Source organism: Xylocopa sonorina, chromosome 11 (genome assembly GCF_050948175.1).
Source record: "Xylocopa sonorina isolate GNS202 chromosome 11, iyXylSono1_principal, whole genome shotgun sequence".
Classification (NCBI taxonomy): domain Eukaryota; kingdom Metazoa; phylum Arthropoda; class Insecta; order Hymenoptera; family Apidae; genus Xylocopa; species Xylocopa sonorina.
In genome coordinates, this window is record NC_135203.1 from 159632 (window position 1) to 176591 (window position 16960).

General features: G+C 58.8%; 2 pseudogenes; both read right to left on the reverse strand.

The window, feature by feature from the left end:
* Positions 1-5828: 5828 nt before the first annotated feature.
* On the reverse strand, positions 5829-6007 carry LOC143429527 (U2 spliceosomal RNA; annotated as a pseudogene).
* Positions 6008-13211: 7204 nt separating this feature from the next.
* LOC143429520 (U2 spliceosomal RNA) lies at positions 13212-13391 on the reverse strand (annotated as a pseudogene).
* Between the last annotated feature and the right edge of the window lie 3569 nt (positions 13392-16960).

Below are 16960 nucleotides of genomic sequence, written 5' to 3' on the forward strand. Positions count from 1 at the left end.
CCTATGAACGAGGTTGTCATGCCGCAGCTGCCGGGCAGCGGAGTGAGGACCGCAGTGGGAGAGCACGTGGGGAAGACCCTCGAACTCATGCCCGCAACGCCGGCAACGCTTGTCACCGGTCCCCCACCGACGTGCTCCATTTAACGGCAACACGTCGAGGCGGGCCCGGTGAACGAAGCGCCAATCAGCGAAGCGGACATACCCCCCGGTGCGCAGAAAGTGGTTACTAACCGCGCAGCGGGAGGTCGCGTCGAAAACCTTCCCCTGGTCGGGCTTCCGAAGAAGCCTTTCCAGGTAGCACTCTCCCACTGCTGCCCTCAGCCTCCGCGTGACCTGGCCCTTGGCAGCAGGCGGCACAACGACACTACGCCCATTCCGGGAGCGACAAACGACCGAAAGTTCTTCACGAACCTCGTCCCATCTCCAACTAAATCCCAGCCGCGCACATGAACGAATCCCGACGTTCCTTACTCGCGACCAGAACGAAGCCCGGCCCGCCGATGGCCTCGCCATCTCGCCCGACAAAGAGCCGGAGAGATAGTCGGCAAGGCCCCTGCTCCCAAGGGTCCGACCGGCCTTCTCCCGCACGGCGTCACACAGCGCTGACCTGGCCAAGTCCGCGACGACCGGGTCGCTCGCGTTCAATAACCTGAACGCGTGCGACACGGTCGCCACGTCGGCCAGATCCACCAGCGGGAGGAGGCCGCACCCACCCCAAGCGGGGGGAATATAGACCAGCTCCGCACTGGCACGCTGCGGGAGGTGCAACCACCTCTTTACCGTGCGTTTGATGACCCTGTCGGCATCGGCTAAAGCGGTTCTTCGCACGTGGCCTCCCCTGAACGCGAAATCGAGGCGTGGCAACAAGAATGTCGCCACGGTCTCGATTTTTTGCCAGGGGGCGAGCAGGGAATCGTCGACCGCGCGAAGATCTACTAGTAAGGCTTGGATCGTCGGATACGGGGTTTGGTCGATCCGAACCCCGGTCGGCACTCCCAGATGCTCGTAACTCTGCCCCTCCGACAGGGCAGGAACGAGTCCCCCGAATAGACGGAACTCGGTGCTAGCGACTCTCCCGTCCCCTCTGATGTGCAGGGTTGCACACTTCGAGGGGTTGAAGGAGAGCCCCAGCTGCCGAGCCGTCCCCTCTGCTGCTTGCAACAGCCTTCCCATTCCGTCGACGGATGACGCGACGAGTGCCACGTCGTCTGCGTACGCCAGGGCTGTCACCTTATGCCCTCTCACACTCAGACCCTCCACCGAGTCCACGGCCCCGCGAACCATGGCCTCAATGGAAAGGTCGAATAGGATCGGGCTAAGTGGGCAGCCCTGCCTCACCCCCGACTTCATGGGGATCCAGTGCGTGTACCCTTCAGCGGTACGGACCCGCGTCGCCACGCCGTCGTAAAGGCTGGTGACGATGTTGATAAGCGGCCGGGGAGCGCCGGCGCCGGCCAGCGAATCGATGATGGTGGCGTGGGGAACCGAACCGAAAGCGTTGGCCAGATCCAACCACGCCACCACCACCTCCCTACGCTGCTTACGAGCGGCAGCCATGGCCTGCTGAAGCACAAAGTTGTGCTCCAGACAGCCTTCGAAGGGCAAGAAGCCCTTCTGTGCTTGGCTGAGCCGCTTGTTGACTACGGCCCAACGAGTGAGCCGATCGGCGACGACCGCCGCGAAGAGCTTGGGGGTGACATCACCCAGGGCGATAGGCCTCCAATTCGATAGGTCCTCGCGATCACCCTTCTTGAAAAGGAGGACGGTGTTGGACTCCTTCCAGCGCCCCGGAATCTTCTCCATGCGGCGGCAGGTGTTGAATACCGCCGTAAGGAGGACCGCTCCTGGGTCCCCCCTCCGTAGGTCACCATAGGTCAGACCGTCGGGTCCGGCGGAAGAAGCCAGCTTCATCCGCTTTAGCCGACGGCTGACCTCGGCTTCCGTGAAGGGGGAAACCAGGGCATCGTTCGACTCAGTGGTCGGGTCCTCCCCATAGAGAGAGGGAAGGCTACCAGGGCGGGCTCGGAGCGAGTAAACGTTCGTAAAGTGCTCCTGGACCCGTTCCAGGGGCACACTGCAATGGGGAGATTCTCCGGCGAGAATCTCCCGCACCGCGCGCTTCCGATCCGCCCTGAAAAGACGTTGGATTCGGGTAGCCTCCCCTACGCGATCCGGGACGCTGGGAGGGCCATCGCTCACCATCGAATTGGCCACATCACCCCGACGCCCCTCACTCCCCGCGACTGGCCGGCGCCGACCGGCCCCCCCGCTGGAGGCGGCACTCCGTGCGCCAGCCCCGGGTCCCGCGGCCCTCCGCCCCTGAAAGTACTCGTCCACCTTCGTGGCGAGCGCCTCCAGTTGCTCGAGTGAACCCACCCCCTCCGCGAAGGCCACTAACCGCGCCCTTGCGGCAACGTCCACCTCCCGGCGTCTCCTAGATCGGGGTCTACCGGTTGGTGGCGCGCCGGACACAGCGTCGCGACCTCCACCTCGGGGATGGGGCACCCTAGATTGCCGCGGGGCCCGAGGCTGAGACGCCCCGCCTACCCGCTCGCAAGCAGCCGGGAGGCCCGATGTCGCTGTCCCGCGCCGCCGCCCCACGGTCGCTGCAGGTGCACGACCGCCTCTGGTACCCGCACGATACCCACGTGTCACACTCACCGGGTGGCTTTCCCGAATGCTCGACGGGGCCATCCTCACCGGAGCCTCCACGACGACGCTGCCCCGGGATGATGACGCGGGCGGGTCCCGCGCGCCTCCACACCTGCACACACAAGCACACCCCCGGTTTCGCCCGGGGGAGTCAATAAAATGTTCGGAATTGACCGGGCTGGTTGCCCGATCGGTCAATAAATAAAATCTATTATTATTTATTAAATTATTAACATTGAGGCCCCCCTCCTCCTCCCTGGGGAGCCTCGGTGACCTTCGAGTGGAGGGACCGGTTCCCTCCACCCGCGGGGACGGCTGCCTTGGGGCCTCCTCTTCCCCCGACGAATCCGTGGTGGAGGTAATGGTGCGGTCCACCCACCGCCTTCTCGCCGCTCCTGGTGTTGGTCCAGTCCGTCCCCTCGCGGCGCTCGTGTGGCTGTTCCTGCTGCTGCTGCCACTGCTGCTGCTGCTGCTGCCGCTACTGCCAATGCAGCGGCGCCTCCGTCTGGTCGTCCGGGCCGGTCCCTCCTCGTGGACGGCCGCCGGCGCTCTCTCTTCGTCCGACGATGACGACGAAGATTCCCGTATGGTGGGGAGGGGCCCGGGCGAAGGTAGGGACCTCCTCTTCTCGGTCCCCTCCCCACGCGCCTCCACCCGAAGGGACACCCCGGTGGTCTGGGTGTCCCCTCTGCCCCCCGGAGGGGACAGGCGTCCCCTGATAGGCCTCTTCGCGGACGACCCGGGCGGGAGGGACGTCGCCCGAGTCGTCCTGGCTGGCGGGGTGGAGGCGCGGCCCGTGGCTGGCGGCGTCCGCGCCGCGACGGTGACCGCCACAGGTGACACGACGGCCACCGTCATTATAGGCGAGCCACGGACCGATGTCGTCATCGTCGTGGTAGTAAGCGTGGCCGGAGCGCTGCAGGGCGTTGGTGGAGGGCCCTGCAGTGGTGGTGTCGCTGGGGGGGCGCTGGAGGTGGTGGACGCGCCCCCCATCCTCTTCGCTGCCGCCCGCGTTATCCTGGGCAACGCGGGCGGGAGAGACGTCGCTCTTGTACTCCTTGACACCACCGCCGCTCCAGCCACGGCGGACGGGCTGCCCCGGGTGACCTCCGCGAAGGTGGTTGTGGGGGTCACCCTTCTTGACGGAAGAATTCGTCGGGGCGGGTCGGGTTGGGGAGGCTCGGTCGACGCCCGCCTCTTCCTCCCAGCTGCTGCGGGCGCCGCCGGGCTCTTCTTCCCCCTTGCGGGGGCAGGGGGCGTGGTGGTAGAGCCCCCTGAAATCCTCCCCTTGGGCCCCGACCCGCTGCTGGTCCTGGTGGAGTTGGGGCTCGCCTCGTCCGCGGAGGAGCGCCGGCTTCGTTGAAGGAACGCCGCGAGGGTGACGGAGCTCCGTGTCGCGGCGCTGCTCCCCACCACTGTCGTTGTCGTTGTCGTTGTGATTGTGGTGGTGGAGGATCTAGACGTCCTTGCTTTCGTTGTCCCGGCGGTGGGTGGACGGGTTCCTCGCCGGGGTTGCGTGGTGGTGGTACCTTTGGTTGACGATGTGGAGGAGGCCCCTCTCGATGTCGTCTTGGCTGCAGTAGAGGCAGCCGTCCCCGATACTCTGAAAACATTTGGACTCTTAGTTGTTGTTGTTGTCGTTATTGTTTTTGTAGTCCTTGTTGAAGTGGAGGCACACGTTGTAGTGCCCCCACAGGTCACCGGGGACGCCCCCAGAGGGGGAAAAGAGGCCTCGTTCTCGGTGGAGAACGCCTCCACCGCGTCAACGGGTCGCGACTCGGCAACGCTATCGCCGGGCGTTGCGCGGGCGGCACTCCCTGCAAGGGAGTTGTGTCTAACGGAGACACCCGGACCCCCGGTGGACGGGTGTTTTGTTTGGTGGTGCGACTTCACACGCTTCAGTGCATACGCACTTTCGTCGGTGAAGCCGCACTCACCGCACACCCACCTTTTGATCGCACCGGGGTGATGGATCTTTAAGTGTTTAAATAAATCCGTGTGTCTCAGATAGACACACGCTCCCTTTTTGCACACGGTTCTGCCAAGGTAGCAGAACGGGCAAGGAAATTCTGCCGGGAACGGGTAATGCAGCAACACCACGCGCTCACTATTACTATTTGTACTATCGTTTTTGCTGCTATTACCCGCCATCGTTACGATAGTGTCGCAACGCAAACACTCGGCTCGTCTAATAAAATAAATAAGTTATAATAATAAAACAAAACGCTCACCGGAGCAAACACAAACGGTTAACGGTCGAGCGAACGAACACGTAAGACAAAGGACAAATTGAATAAATAAGTATATACACAGAATAGACAACGGACAATCCCGAACGCGAACGCGAATAAATTAATATATTAACACGAATTAACGGACGAAGCGGAATCTAATAAAATAAATAGAATAAAATAATATAAAACAATTCCGCTGTGCCCGGTGGACACAGCCCCGCACGAACGAACCGTGCTTCGCGTACGTGACTAGCAACCGCAAACGGTTTAACTTTTCACGATACACTCCACACGGCCTGGAAAACTCCGGAAACGCGAAGTATCGAGTTACACGGGGTGTAAAGGGCCTCCGTGTACCCCGATCTCTTAATTAAAACAAATAAATCGGTGATTTTAATCAAACTAAATGCTGCTATTTCGCAGCGACGACCCGTAAAATCGAGCAAAAAACTCGAATTACGGGTGTACGTGCAAACAGTCTAACACCCAAAACACGGAGAGGTCGAATTCAAAACCAACGGCTATAAGTGTAAAGTTTACACTTATAACCGGGTATAAGGTCGAACAAACCGAATCTACTCGGATTCAAACTCCTCGGAGGTCGAAATGGTCGACCTAGGAGGAGGGACGTCACGTATGGACGTCTAACGTCTACCCGATGCGTTCAACACCACCGCATCGGGAGCACTTTAAACTAATCACGCGGAAGGGACCTCCACCGATATTCCAAGTGTTAGACTTACCAAATCCGAAGTCCACCAGCTGAGTCGAACGCACTGATCACTGCACCACACACGGACACAGCACGCGCGACGCGGATGATAACGCGACACTCCGGTGAGCGAGTCGAACACAGGTTAAAACGAATACTTATAGCTACTGACGGAGAAGATCAAGTGTGTGGGTTTAATGGTTAAAAGAATATATCTGATCTTTGGAAACTCTTATTGAGCCGGTCCCAGAGGCACTGCAATACTGGGTCGACTCGCGGCGGAGGTGGAGCAAGCCCCAGCGGTCCGCCTTTTTCCAAAAATCAGGTTAATATTCTGACTCCTAATGAGGAGTGTATCAGATATTAAGCTGATAAGAACAGATTAAAAGCGTTTATTATCAATTAATGTTCCCCTGGGGCCGGAGCCCCAGGGGTATACAATCAGTTTACAATATATCTCCGTGTCTAATCCGCACGAATTAACAAAGTACAATAATTTTATCATAAGTTGTGTTGGGGACTAACCCCTGACGCAACATCTTATGTATAGTTACAACAACAATTTTGGTGTACAGAATACAGATCACAACAGTATTACAATAAATAATAACTACATGACTGATACGATAGTCATATATACTTCAAAACAATTGTCAATAAGTTTAAATAGAATATTGCACAGTATGCATTAGTGCATCACATAGTGTGTACACGAGTTATAAGCTCAGTATGCATCCCACTGTAGCACACTAGATGTACGCGTCCTCGTTCACAGTCTTAGTGCGGATGTACGCTCAATCCGAGTCACACATGTTGGATCGGGAGAATGCAGGCCGCCATATATTGAGTGGAGAAGTAATGCATATGGATCTGTTACTAAATTAATCATAAACAAATAGATAAAAATAGATAATAAATATATAAATATCTTCAAATAAACGAGCTAGTCAGGTAAAGATAAAGATAAAATAAATACAGTAGAATAAAATCAAGAAAAGTGAGATAGATAAAATAGATAGAGTAAATAAAATAAAATAAAACGGGGTAGAATAGAGTAGAATAAATAAAACAACTAGAGTAGAATAGAGTAAAATACTATAGACTAGATAAAGTAAAATAAATAAAATAAATAAATTAGCATGAGTTAACATAGTTTAAAATAGAATACGTTAAGTGGAGGCCATACAGATCCAGCTCCCCTCCCGGCGGCTAGACTCCCCGATCCGCAGATGTGGAGGCCCTAAGGATCCGCAGGCGGCACCACCCCAGGGACGCGGGCGCCTCCACTGCTCCCGCTCAGCGCCGCCGATGTCGACCCCGCCTCGGACGAACCCCGTGGAGCCCGGTACTGACGCACCCCGGATACATGCTCCACGTAGATATCTCTGGACCAGGCTATTGTCTCAGATATCATGAGACGCCTCATCAGCGCTGCATAACGCTGAGAGACGCGCAGCAGGTCCAGGACAAACTCATTCCCCGGGTCCCACGCGCCCAGGGCGCCGACGACGAACGCATCTACGTGGACTCGGTAGCCGCGCCTCCGCAATGATTCGGCGAGGGGTTGATACTTGCGTATCTTCCCCATCCTCGCCTCCTCAATTGCCTCGAGAGTGTTCTCGAAAGGCACGGCCACGTCGACCACGACGATGTTTTTCGACAGCCCGTGCTCCACGACGATGTCGGGACGCAGGGCTGCCAGCTCGCCGTCGACTCCCGGGACGCGCTTATTGACCCGGATCTCCCCTGGCAGACGGGCAGCCGCCACGAGCCTATGAACGAGGCCGTCATGCCGCAGCTGCCGGGCAGCGGAGTGAGGACCGCAGTGGGAGAGCACGTGGGGAAGGCCCTCGAACTCATGCCCGCAACGCCGGCAACGCTTGTCACCGGTCCCCCACCGACGTGCTCCATTTAGCGGCAACACGTCGAGGCGGGCCCGGTGAACGAAGCGCCAATCAGCGAAGCGGACATACCCCCCGGTGCGCAGAAAGTGGTTACTGACCGCGCAACGGGAGGTCGCGTCGAAAACCTTCCCCTGGTCAGGCTTCCGAAGAAGCCTTTCCAGGTAGCACTCTCCCACTGCTGCCCTCAGCCTCCGCGTGACTTGGCCCTTGGCAGCAGGCGGCACAACAACGCTACGCCCATTCCGGGAGCGGCACACAACCGAGAGCTCTTCACGGACCTCGTCCCATCTCCAACTGAATCCAAGCCGCGCACAAGAACGAATCCCGACGTTCCTTACTCGCGACCAGAACGAAGCCCGGCCCGCCGATGGCCTCGCCATCTCGCCCGACAAAGAGCCGGAGAGATAGTCGGCAAGGCCCCTGCTCCCAAGGGTCCGACCGGCCTTCTCCCGCACGGCGTCACACAGCGCTGACCTGGCCAAGTCCGCAACGACCGGATCGCTCGCATTCAATAACCTGAACGCGTGCGACACGGTCGCCACGTCGGCCAGATCCACCAGCGGGAGAAGGCCGCACCCACCCCAAGCGGGGGGGATATAGACCAGCTCCGCACTGGCACGCTGCGGGAGGTGCAACCACCTCTTTACCGTGCGTTTGATGACCCTGTCGGCATCGGCTAAAGCGGTTCTTCGCACGTGGCCTCCCCTGAACGCGAAATCGAGGCGTGGCAACAGGAATGTCGCCACGGTCTCGATTTTTTGCCAGGGGGCGAGCAGGGAATCGTCGACCGCGCGAAGATCTACTAATAAGGCTTGGATCGTCGGATACGGGGTTTGGTCGATCCGAACCCCGGTCGGCACTCCCAGATGCTCGTAACTCTGCCCCTCCGACAGGGCAGGAACGAGTCCCCCGACTAGACGGAACTCGGTGCCAGAAACCCTCCCGTCCCCTCTGATGTGCAGGGTTGCACACTTCGAGGGGTTGAAGGAGAGCCCCAGCTGCCGAGCCGTCCCCTCTGCTGCTTGCAATAGCCTTCCCATTCCGTCGACGGATGACGCGACGAGTGCCACGTCGTCTGCGTACGCCAGGGCTGTCACCTTATGCCCTCTCACACTCAGACCCTCCACCGAGTCCACGGCCCCGCGAACCATGGCCTCAATGGAAAGGTCGAATAGGATCGGGCTAAGTGGGCAGCCCTGCCTCACCCCCGACTTCATGGGGATCCAGGGCGTGTACCCTTCAGCGGTACGGACCCGTGTCGCCACGCCGTCGTAAAGGCTGGCGACGATGTTGATAAGCGGCCGGGGAGCGCCGGCGCCGGCCAGCGAATCGATGATGGTGGCGTGGGGAACCGAACCGAAAGCGTTGGCCAGATCCAACCACGCCACCACCACCTCCCTACGCTGCTTACGAGCGGCAGCCATGGCCTGCTGAAGCACAAAGTTGTGCTCCAGACAGCCTTCGAAGGGCAAGAAGCCCTTCTGTGCTTGGCTGAGCCGCTTGTTGACTACGGCCCAACGAGTGAGCCGATCGGCGACGACCGCCGCGAAGAGCTTGGGGGTGACATCACCCAGGGCGATAGGCCTCCAATTCGATAGGTCCTCGCGATCACCCTTCTTGAAAAGGAGGACGGTGTTGGACTGCTTCCAGCGCCCCGGAATCTTCTCCATGCGGCGGCAGGTGTTGAATACCGCCGTAAGGAGGACCGCTCCTGGGTCCCCCCTCCGTAGGTCACCATAGGTCAGACCGTCGGGTCCGGCGGAAGAAGCAAGCTTCATCCGCTTTAACCGACGGCTGACCTCGGCTTCCGTGAAGGGGGAAACCAGGGCATCGTTCGACTCAGTGGTCGGGTCCTCCCCATAGAGAGAGGGAAGGCTACCAGGGCGGGCTCGGAGCGAGTAAACGTTCGTAAAGTGCTCCTGGACCCGTTCCAGGGGCACACTGCAATGGGGAGATTCTCCGGCGAGAATCTCCCGCACCGCGCGCTTCCGATCCGCCCTGAAAAGACGTTGGATTCGGGTAGCCTCCCCTACGCGATCCGGGACGCTGGGAGGGCCATCGCTCACCATCGAATTGGCCACATCGCCCCGACGCCCCTCACTCCCCGCGACCGGCCGGCGCCGACCGGCCCCCCCGCTGGAGGCGGCACTCCGTGCGCCAGCCCCGGGTCCCGCGGCCCTCCGCCCCTGAAAGTACTCGTCCACCTTCGTGGCGAGCGCCTCCAGTTGCTCGGGTGATCCCACCCCCTCCGCGAAGGCCACTAACCGCGCCCTTGCGGCAACGTCCACCTCCCGGCGTCCCCTAGATCGGGGTCTACCGGTTGGTGGCGCGCCGGACGCAGCGTCGCGACCTCCACTTCGGTGATGGGGCACCCTAGATTGCCGCGGGGCCCGAGGCTGAGACGCCCCGCCTACCCGCTCGCAAGCAGCCGGGAGGCCCGATGTCGCTGTCCCGCGCCGCCGCCCCACGGTCGCTGCAGGTGCACGACCGCCTCTGGTACCCGCACGATACCCACGTGTTGCACTCACCGGGTGGCTTTCCCGAATGCTCGACGGGGCCGTCCTCACCGGAGCCTCCACGACGACGCTGCCCCGGGATGATGACGCGGGCGGGTCCCGCGCGCCTCCACACCTGCACACACAAACACACCCCCGGTTTCGCCCGGGGGAGTCATTAAAATTGTCATTAGCGACCGGGCTGGTTGCCCGGTCGGTCAACGAATAAAATCTATTTTGTATTAATAAATTATCTATATTGAGGCCCCCTTCCTCTTCCCTGGGGGGCCTCGGTGACCTTCGAGTGGAGGGACCGGTTCCCTCCACCCGCGGGGACGGCTGCCTTGGGGCCTCCTCATCCCCCGACGTGTCCGTAGTGGTTATTGTGCGGTCCACCCACCGCCTTCTCCTCGCCGCTCCTGGTGTCGTGCTCTGCCGTCCCCTCGCGGCGCTCGTATTGCTCCTGTTGTTGTTGTTGCTGCTACTGGAGCTGCTACTGCTACTGCTGCTGCTGCTGCCGCTGCTCCCCAAGCAGCGGCGCCTCCGCCTTGTCCGGGCCGGTCCCTCCTTGGGGACGGCCGCCGGCGCTCTCTCGTCATCCGACGATGACGACGAAGATTCCCGTATGGTGGGGAGGGGCCTGGGCGAAGGTAGGGACCTCCTCTTCTCGGTCCCCTCCCCACGCGCCTCCACCCGAAGGGACACCCCGGTGGTCTGGGTGGCCCCTCTGCCCCCCGGAGGGGACAGGCGTCCCCTGATAGGCCTCTTCGCGGACGACCCGGGCGGGAGGGACGTCGCCCGAGTCGTCCTGGCTGGCGGGGTGGAGGCGCGGCCCGTGGCTGGCGGCGTCCGCGCCGCGACGGTGACCGCCGTAGGTGTAATGACGGCCACCGTCATAATTGGAGAGCCACGGACCGATGTCGTCACCGTCGTGGTGGTAAGTGTGGCCGGAGCGCTGCAGGGCGTGGGTGGTGGGCCCTGCAGTGGTGGTGTCGCTGGGGGGGCGCTGGAGGTGGTGGACGCGCCCCCCATCCTCTTGGCTGCCGCCCGCGTGATCCTTGGTAATGCGGGCGGGAGAGACGTCGCTCTTGTATTCCTAGACACCACCGCCGCTCCAGCCACGGCGGACGGGCTGCCCCGGGTGACCTCCGCGAAGGTTGTGGAGGGGGTCACCCTCCTCGATGGGAGGATGCGTCGGGGCGGGTCGGGTTGGGGAGGCTCGGTCGACGCCCGCCTCTTCCTCCCAGCTGCTGCGGGCGCCGCCGGGCTCTTCTTCCCCCTTGCGGGGGCAGGGGGCGTGGTGGAAGTGCCCCCTGAAATCCTCCCCTTGGGCCCCGACCCGCTGCTGGTCCTGGTGGAGTTGGGGCTCGCCTCGTCCGCGGAGGAGCGCCGGCTTCGCTGGAATAGCGCCGCGAGGGTGACGGAGCTTCTCGTCGCGGCGCTGGATCCCACCGTGGTAGTAGTAGTAGTGGTAGTGGTGGTGGATCTCACTGTCCTTGTCGTTTTTCCGGCGGTGGGTGGACGAGTTCCTCGCCGGGGTTGCGTGGTGGTGTTAGCGATTGTCCTCTTTGACGTACTCGAGGAGGCCCCCTTCGACGCTGTAGATGTTGTTGTTGTTGTTGTTGTCGTCGTCGTTGTTGATGTTATGGCTGCGGTGGAGGCAGCCGTCCCCGTTGCTCTGAAAACATTTGGGCGAGCAGTAGTTGTTCGTGGTCTGGTGGAGGCGCACGTCGTTGCGCCCCCACAGGTCACCGGGGAAACACCCAGGGGGGGAAAGGAGACCTCACTCTCGGTGGAGAGATCCACCACGTCACGAGGTCGCGACTCGGCAACGCTATCGCCGGGCGTTGCGCGGGCGGCACTCCCTGCAAGGGAGTTGTGTCTAACGGAGACACACGGACCCCCGGTGGACGGGTGTTTTGTTTGGTGGTGCGACTTCACACGCTTCAGTGCATACGCACTTTCGTCGGTGAAGCCGCACTCACCGCACACCCACCTTTTGATCGCACCGGGGTGATGGATCTTTAAATGTTTGAATAGATCCGTGTGTCTCAGATAGACACACGCTCCCTTTTTGCACACAGTTCTGCCAAGGTAGCAGAACGGGCAAGGAAATTCCGCAGGGAACGGGTAATGCAGCAACACCACGCGCTCACTATTACTATTTGTACTATCGTTTTTGCTGCTATTACCCGCCATCGTTACGATAGTGTCGCAACGCAAACACTCGGCTCGTCTAATAAAATAATAAGTTAAAATAATAAAACAAAACGCTCACCGGAGCAAACACAGACGGTTAACGGTCGAGCGAACGAACACGTAAGACAAAGGACAAATTGAATAAATAAATATATATACAGAATAGACAACGGACAATCCCGAACGCGAACGCGAATAAATTAATATATTAATACGGGTTAACGGACGGATGAATCTAATAAATTAAACTAAAATAAAATAAAATAAAACAAATCCGCTGTGCCCGGTGGACACAGCCCCGCACGAACGAACCGTGCTTCGCGTACGTGACTAGTAACCGCAAACGGTTTAACTTTCCACGATACACTCCACACGGCCTGGAAAACTCCGGACCGCGACGTATCGAGTTACACGGGGTGTAAAGGGCCTCCGTGTACCCCGATCTCTTAATTAAAACAAATAAACGGTGATTTTAATCAAACTAAATGCTGCTATTTCGCAGCGACGACCCGTAAAATCGAGCAAAAAACTCGAATTACGGGCGTACGTGCAAAGTCTAACACCCAAAACACGGAGAGGTCGAATTCAAAACCAACGGCTATAAGTGTAAAGTTTACACTTATAACCGGGTACAAGGACGAACAAACCGAATCTACTCGGATTCAAACTCCTCGGAGGTCGAAATGGTCGACCTAGGAGGAGGGACGTCACGTATGGACGTCTAACGTCTACCCGATGCGTTCAACACCACCGCATCGGGAGCACTTTAAACTAACTACGCGCGAAAGGGACCTCCACCGAAATTCCAAGTGTTAGACTTACCAAGTCCGAAGTTCACCAGCAAGCCGAACGCACTGAACACTGCACCACTCACGGACACAGCACGCGCGACGCGGATGATAACGCGACACTCCGGTGAGCGAGTCGAACACAGGTTAAAACGAATACTTATAGCTACTGATGGATAAATCAAAGTGCGTGGGTTTGACTAGATAAAAACTGATCTTTGGAAAAGGCTTATTGAGCCGGTCCCAGAGGCACTGCAATACTGGGTCGACTCGCGGCGGAGGTGGAGCAAGCCCCAGCGGTCCGCCTTTTTCCAAAAATCAGGTTAATATTCTGACTCCTAATGAGGAGTGTATCAGATATTAAGCTGATAAGAACAGATAAACGCTTCTTTATTTTCAACTAATGTTCCCCTGAGGCCGAAGCCCCAGGGGTATACAATTGTCTTACAATATATCAATTTGTGTTTATACCGCACAAATTAAGTGTATAATGTGTATCATGGTAACAATAACAAGGATGGGGAGAAACCCCACACAACGTCAGTTCTAATCTATTATTCACACTATAGCGTGGTTATATATTATAAAGGAACTTGAGTATTACTTTCATAATGACTAGTGCACGCATATTGCACAGAGTCTATCTCAGTCATGTTAATGAATAAATAAATCATAGGGTGAATCCTTATAGATGCAATATATATATGTGTACTATATGTTGCTCGTATAGTGAGTGTCTTGGACGTGTGTATCGCAAAATCTCAGTGTGCGGATTAGGCGCTTAGCTGCAGTCACACGAGTCAGGGCCGGAGGTACCAGTCACCCCTAGGCCTTCCAAAGCGGTATTAAGGTACTCATTAGCTGCCGTATGGTCAACACAGAATAAAAAAGGAAGAATAAATTAGTAAATAAATAAATAAATTAGTGTATGTTAAGATAAAATAGATATACTATAGCAACTAAGTTCAAATAAATTAAGAATGAGTTAAAATATAATGAGGTAGAATAGATAAGAAGTACCCCTTAAGTGAATAAAAGTAAAATAAATACAGTAAAATAAGTAGAATAGAATAAAATAGAGTAAGTTAAGTATGGTAAAATAGAATAGAGTAGATTAAGTGTAGTAAAATAGAATAAAATAAGTAGGGGTTCCTTATCATGTGGAGGCCCTTAATAACCGCTCCAGTCCCCCAGCAGCCAGTCCTCTCAGCCCAGGTGTGGAGGCCCTAAGGATCCGCGGGCGACACCACCCCAGGGACGCGGGCGCCTCCACTGCTCCCGCTCAGCGCCGCCGATGTCGACTCCGCCTCGGACGTACCCCGTGGAGCCCGGTACTGACGCACCCCGGATACGTGCTCCACGTAAATATCCCTGGACCAAGCTATTGTCTCGGATATCATGAGACGCCTCATCAGCGCTGCATAACGCTGAGAGACGCGCAGCAGGTCCAGGACAAACTCGTTCCCCGGGTCCCACGCGCCCAGGGCGCCGACGACGAACGCATCTACGTGGACTCGGTAGCCGCGCCTCCGCAATGATTCGGCGAGGGGTTGATACTTGCATATCTTCCCCATCCTCGCCTCCTCAATTGCCTCGAGAGTGTTCTCGAAAGGCACGGCCACGTCGACCACGACGATGTTTTTCGACAGCCCGTGCTCCACGACGATGTCGGGACGCAGGGCTGCCAGCTCGCCGTCGACTCCCGGGACGCGCTTGTTGACCCGGAGCTCACCTGGCAGACGGACAGCCGTCACGAGCCTACGAACGAGGCTGTCATGCCGCAGCTGCCGGGCAGCGGAGTGAGGACCGCAGTGGGAGAGCACGTGGGGAAGGCCCTCGAACTCATGCCCGCAACGCCGGCAACGCTTGTCACCGGTCCCCCACCGACGTGCTCCATTTAGCGGCAACACGTCGAGGCGGGCCCGGTGAACGAAGCGCCAATCAGCGAAGCGGACAAACCCCCCGGTGCGCAGAAAGTGGTTACTGACCGCGCAACGGGAGGTCGCGTCGAAAACCTTCCCCTGGTCAGGCTTCCGAAGAAGCCTTTCCAGGTAGCACTCTCCCACTGCTGCCCTCAGCCTCCGCGTGACTTGGCCCTTGGCAGCAGGCGGCACAACAACGCTACGCCCATTCCGGGAGCGGCACACAACCGAGAGCTCTTCACGGACCTCGTCCCACCTCCAACTAAATCCAAGCCGCGCACATGAACGAATTCCGACGTTCCTTACTCGCGACCAGAACGAAGCCCGGCCCGCCGATGGCCTCGCCATCTCGCCCGACAAAGAGCCGGAGAGATAGTCGGCAAGGCCCCTGCTCCCAAGGGTCCGACCGGCCTTCTCCCGCACGGCGTCACACAGCGCTGACCTGGCCAAGTCCGCAACGACCGGATCGCTCGCATTCAATAACCTGAACGCGTGCGACACGGCCGCCACGTCGGCCAGATCCACCAGCGGGAGAAGGCCGCACCCACCCCAAGCGGGGGGGATATAGACCAGCTCCGCACTGGCACGCTGCGGGAGGTGCAACCACCTCTTTACCGTGCGTTTGATGACCCTGTCGGCATCGGCTAAAGCGGTTCTTCGCACGTGGCCTCCCCTGAACGCGAAATCGAGGCGTGGCAACAAGAATGTCGCCACGGTCTCGATTTTTTGCCAGGGGGCGAGCAGGGAATCGTCGACCGCGCGAAGATCTACTAGTAAGGCTTGGATCGTCGGATACGGGGTTTGGTCGATCCGAACCCCGGTCGGCACTCCCAGATGCTCGTAACTCTGCCCCTCCGACAGGGCAGGAACGAGTCCCCCGACTAGACGGAACTCGGTGCTAGCGACTCTCCCGTCCCCTCTGATGTGCAGGGTTGCACACTTCGAGGGGTTGAAGGAGAGCCCCAGCTGCCGAGCCGTCCCCTCTGCTGCTTGCAACAGCCTTCCCATTCCGTCGACGGATGACGCGACGAGTGCCACGTCGTCTGCGTACGCCAGGGCTGTCACCCTATGCCCTCTCACACTCAGACCCTCCACCGAGTCCACGGCCCCGCGAACCATGGCCTCAATGGAAAGGTCGAATAGGATCGGGCTAAGTGGGCAGCCCTGCCTCACCCCCGACTTCATGGGGATCCAGGGCGTGTACCCTTCAGCGGTACGGACCCGCGTCGCCACGCCGTCGTAAAGGCTGGCGACGATGTTGATAAGCGGCCGGGGAGCGCCGGCGCCGGCCAGCGAATCGATGATGGTGGCGTGGGGAACCGATCCGAAAGCGTTGGCCAGATCCAACCACGCCACCACCACCTCCCTACGCTGCTTACGAGCGGCAGCCATGGCCTGCTGAAGCACAAAGTTGTGCTCCAGACAGCCTTCGAAGGGCAAGAAGCCCTTCTGTGCTTGGCTGAGCCGCTTGTTGACTACGGCCCAACGAGTGAGCCGATCGGCGACGACCGCCGCGAAGAGCTTGGGGGTGACATCACCCAGGGCGATAGGCCTCCAATTCGATAGGTCCTCGCGATCACCCTTCTTGAAAAGGAGGACGGTGTTGGACTGCTTCCAGCGCCCCGGAATCTTCTCCATGCGGCGGCAGGTGTTGAATACCGCCGTAAGGAGGACCGCTCCTGGGTCCCCCCTCCGTAGGTCACCATAGGTCAGACCGTCGGGTCCGGCGGAAGAAGCAAGCTTCATCCGCTTTAACCGACGGCTGACCTCGGCTTCCGTGAAGGGGGAAACCAGGGCATCGTTCGACTCAGTGGTCGGGTCCTCCCCATAGAGAGAGGGAAGGCTACCAGGGCGGGCTCGGAGCGAGTAAACGTTCGTAAAGTGCTCCTGGACCCGTTCCAGGGGCACACTGCAATGGGGAGATTCTCCGGCGAGAATCTCCCGCACCGCGCGCTTCCGATCCGCCCTGAAAAGACGTTGGATTCGGGTAGCCTCCCCTACGCGATCCGGGACGCTGGGAGGGCCATCGCTCACCATCGAATTGGCCACATCGC